This window comes from Oncorhynchus gorbuscha, unplaced genomic scaffold, assembly GCF_021184085.1.
Source record: "Oncorhynchus gorbuscha isolate QuinsamMale2020 ecotype Even-year unplaced genomic scaffold, OgorEven_v1.0 Un_scaffold_1425, whole genome shotgun sequence".
NCBI classification, from domain to species: domain Eukaryota; kingdom Metazoa; phylum Chordata; class Actinopteri; order Salmoniformes; family Salmonidae; genus Oncorhynchus; species Oncorhynchus gorbuscha.
The window spans coordinates 4,368-10,000 of NW_025746208.1; positions in this window are offsets into that span (position 1 = coordinate 4,368).

Here is a 5,633-nt window from a genome sequence, read left to right on the forward strand (position 1 = left end):
TTTTGCGTGTACACACTCCAAGTTTGCCTCTCCGGGCTGCATAGAGTGAATTTAGATGCTCCTCTGCCCTCTCCAGTGGAGTCTTATTTGGGATTTCAGCCTCCATCATTCACTTTTAGTTCACTCAATTTACAATGACACAGTTGTTGGTTTTTGATTGTTAAACGTAATGCCCCTTTAGACCTCCTTTAATGCTTTAAAACACAGTCCTCCATTTCAGCATATTGACCCATTTTGAATTGAACATGTGCAAGTTCGGCATTTTAGATGCGTTTTAAACATTTCATCCCATTATAAGTTGTCCCTTTAATGAAGTTTAAACACGCAGTATCTTCAGATCCTTAGATTGCAATTTGTTGCGTTGATGCATTGCATTTCCACGTTAGGCCAAATATTAGACATAAGATTAGGCTACATTGTGCGTAGGATCTCATTGTTTCCCAAACTTAAACTTCTTAATTGTTTTCACAACGCTGTGTTTTGAATTCCATTCCCAAGTTTATCAAACATTCCAATTAAAAGCACATTTGGCTTCCATAATATGCATGATCAAATGATCGCATTGAACAGGGCAGCTCATTCATTCGCAGTGGTTACTCACGGCTGGCGAATTCTATGAGTTCAAATCCTTCCAAGCGAGCTGTCCTTACGATCCGGATGCAATTACAAATAGAACAATATCCAGCGTGTGTCCGAACCGGAGATTTCCTTCCGATAGTAATCCTTCGCGGAGTTTTTTGACTTGATTGTAGTGGGGTCTTTGGAACTGCACCATATCCCTGGATGTCATTGAATGTTTGGCCGTTTGGAAACCTTGAGTGTGGACTGTATGCGTACCAAACAACCCCGCTTCAGGCTTGGGCAGTGGCTATGGTAAAGACGAAAGGAAGCCACTACAATCAAGTCAAACAACCCCGCTTCAGGCTTGATTGTAGTGGCTTCCTTTCGTCTTTACCATAGCCACTGCCCAAGCCTGAAGCGGGTTGTTTGGTACGCATACAGTCCACACTCAAGGTTTCCAAACGGCCAAACATTCAATGACATCCAGGGATATGGTGCAACAAAAATGTTTATTCTTCTTATATCTAACAAATAAATGAGTCTCCAATCAACTTAAAGCACAAAATACTTGATATGGAAAATACATATTATTGTCTGTATGGTCAAAAAACTATACCGCTCCCGCGTCTAGCAAGGACTCCCTCTCCCGAAGGCCCAACTTCCTGCCTTTATCCTAACACAATTACCACAATACAATGAACAGGCAAGAGGGGGGGCCAAATGTCCGAGTTACACTAACAACAAATGAATATATCTCAATCGGGTAAATATAAATCATAAAGGTACGTACCTAATATTTCATCATTTACATTCATATTTAATATATTTACACAAATATACATGGAGCTCCATATGTTCGGTCTTTTATACAAATATGTCCAAATCGGCTCTAACAATATATGTATATATATACACTCACTAGACTATATATATACACACACTCACTAGACTATATATATACACTCACTAGACTATATATATACACACACTCACTAGACTATATATATACACTCACTAGACTATATATATATACACTCACTAGACTATATATATACACTCACTAGACTATATATATACACTCACTAGACTATATATATACACTCACTAGACTATATATATACACTCACTAGACTATATATATATAAAACACTCACTAGACTATATATATAAACACTCACTAGACTATATATATATATAAAACACTCACTAGACTATATATAAACATATAGACTATATACACACACACTAGACTATATATATATATATACACACTCACTAGACTATATATATATAAAAAACTAGAGTATATATATATACACTCACTAGACTATATATATATATACACTCACTAGACTATATATATATATACACTCACTAGACTATATACACACTCACTAGACTATATATATAAACACTCACTAGACTATATATACACTCACTAGACTATATATATACACTCACTAGACTATATATATACACACACTCACTAGACTATATATATATATATATACACACTCACTAGACTATATATATATATAAAACACTCACTAGAGTATATATATAAACACACACTAGACTATATATACACTCACTAGACTATATATAAACACTCACTAGACTATATATAAACACTCACTAGACTATATATACACTCACTAGACTATATATATACACTCACTAGACTATATATAAACACTCACTAGACTATATATAAACACTCACTAGACTATATATAAACACTCACTAGACTATATATACACTCACTAGACTATATATACACTCACTAGACTATATACACACTCACTAGACTATATACACACTCACTAGACTATATATAAACACTCACTAGACTATATATATATATAAACACTCACTAGAGTATATATATAAACACTCACTAGACTATATATAAACACTCACTAGACTATATAAACACTCACTAGACTATATATACACTCACTAGACTATATATATAAACACTCACTAGACTATATATAAACACTCTCTAGACTATATATAAACACTCACTAGACTATATACACACTCACTAGACTATATATAAACACTCACTAGACTATATATATATATATACACTCACTAGACTATATATATAAACACTCACTAGACTATATATACACTCACTAGACTATATACACACTCACTAGACTATATACACACTCACTAGACTATATATAAACACTCACTAGACTATATACACACTCACTAGACTATATATACACTCACTAGACTATATACACACTCACTAGACTATATATATATATATATATATATACACTCACTAGACTATATATACACTCACTAGACTATATACACACTCACTAGACTATTTACACACTCACTAGACTATATACACACTCACTAGACTATTTACACACTCACTAGACAATATATATATATACACTCACTAGACTATATATACACTCACTAGACTATATATACACTCACTAGACTATATATATAAACACTCACTAGACTATATATACACTCACTAGACTATATATACACTCACTAGACTATATACACACTCACTAGACTATATACACACTCACTAGACTATATATATATATATATATATATATATACACACACTAGACTATATATACACTCACTAGACTATATATATAAACACTCACTAGACTATATATACACTCACTAGACTATATACACACTCACTAGACTATATACACACTCACTAGACTATATATAAATATATATACACACTCACTAGACTATATACACACTCACTAGACTATGTGTCTGTCTATCCCTGTTCTCTCCTCTCTGCACAGACCATACAAACGCTCCACACCGCGTGGCCGCTGCCACCCTAATCTGGTGGTCCCAGCGCGCACGACCCACGTGGAGTTCCAGGTCTCCGGTAGCCTCTGGAACTGCCGATCTGCAGCCAACAAGGCAGAGTTCATCTCAGCCTATGCCTCCCTCCAGTCCCTCGACTTCTTGGCACTGACAGAAACATGGATCACCACAGATAACACTGCTACTCCTACTGCTCTCTCTTCGTCCGCCCACGTGTTCTCGCACACCCCGAGAGCTTCTGGTCAGCGGGGTGGTGGCATAGGGATCCTTATCTCTCCCATGTGGTCATTCTCTCTTTCTCCCCTTACCCATCTGTCTATCGCCTCCTTTGAATTTCATGCTGTCACAGTTACCAGCCCTTTCAAGCTTAACATCCTTATCATTTATCGCCCTCCAGGTCCCCTCGGAGAGTTCATCAATGAGCTTGATGCCTTGATAAGCTCCTTTCCTGAGGACGGCTCACCTCTCACAGTTCTGGGCGACTTTAACCTCCCCACGTCTACCTTTGACTCATTCCTCTCTGCCTCCTTCTTTCCACTCCTCTCCTCTTTTGACCTCACCCTCTCACCTTCCCCCCTACTCACAAGGCAGGCAATACGCTCGACCTCATCTTTACTAGATGCTGTTCTTCCACTAACCTCATTGCAACTCCCCTCCAAGTCTCCGACCACTACCTTGTATCCTTTTCCCTCTCGCTCTCATCCAACACTTCCCACACTGCCCCTACTCGGATGGTATCGCGCCGTCCCAACCTTCGCTCTCTCTCCCCGCTACTCTCTCCTCTTCCATCCTATCATCTCTTCCCTCTGCTCAAACCTTCTCCAACCTATCTCCTGATTCTGCCTCCTCAACCCTCCTCTCCTCCCTTTCTGCATCCTTTGACTCTCTATGTCCCCTATCTTCCAGGCCGGCTCGGTCCTCCCCTCCCGCTCCGTGGCTTGACGACTCAATGCGAGCTCACAGAACAGGGCTCCGGAAGGCCGAGCGGAAATGGAGGAAAACTCGCCTCCCTGCGGACCTGGCATCCTTTCACTCCCTCCTCTCTACATTTTCCTCCTCTGTCTCTGCTGCTAAAGCCACTTTCTACCACTCTAAATTCCAAGCATCTGCCTCTAACCCTAGGAAGCTCTTTGCCACATTCTCCTCCCTCCTGAATCCTCCTCCCCCTCCCCCTCCTCCCTCTCTGCAGATGACTTCGTCAACCATTTTGAAAAGAAGATCGACGACATCCGATCCTCGTTTGCTAAGTCAAACAACACCGCTGGTTCTGCTCACACTGCCCTACCCTGTGCTCTGACCTCTTTCTCCCTCTCTCTCCAGATGAAATCTCGCGTCTTGTGACGGCCGGCCGCCCAACAACCTGCCCGCTCGACCCTATCCCCTCCTCTCTTCTCCAGACCATTTCCGGAGACCTTCTCCCTTACCTCACCTCGCTCATCAACTTATCCCTGACCGCTGGCTACGTCCCTTCCGTCTTCAAGAGAGCGAGAGTTGCACCCCCTTCTGAAAAAACCTACACTCGATCCCTCCGATGTCAACAACTACAGACCAGTATCCCTTCTTTCTTTTCTCTCCAAAACTCTTGAACGTGCCGTCCTTGGTCAGCTCTCCCACTATCTCTCTCAGAATGACCTTCTTGATCCAAATCAGTCAGGTTTCAAGACTAGTCATTCAACTGAGACTGCTCTTCTCTGTATCACGGAGGCGCTCCGCACCGCTAAAGCTAACTCTCTCTCCTCTGCTCTCATCCTTCTAGACCTATCGGCTGCCTTCGATACTGTGAACCATCAGATCCTCCTCTCCACCCTCTCCGAGTTGGGCATCTCCGGCGCGGCCCACGCTTGGATTGCGTCCTACCTGACAGGTCGCTCCTACCAGGTGGCGTGGCGAGAATCTGTCTCCTCACCACGCGCTCTCACCACTGGTGTCCCCCAGGGCTCTGTTCTAGGCCCTCTCCTATTCTCGCTATACACCAAGTCACTTGGCTCTGTCATAACCTCACATGGTCTCTCCTATCATTGCTATGCAGACGACACACAATTAATCTTCTCCTTTCCCCCTTCTGATGACCAGGTGGCGAATCGCATCTCTGCATGTCTGGCAGACATATCAGTGTGGATGACGGATCACCACCTCAAGCTGAACTTCGGCAAGACGGAGCTGCTCTTCCTCCCGGGGAAGGACTGCCCGTTCCATGATCTCGCCATCACGGTTGACAACTCCATTGTGTCCTC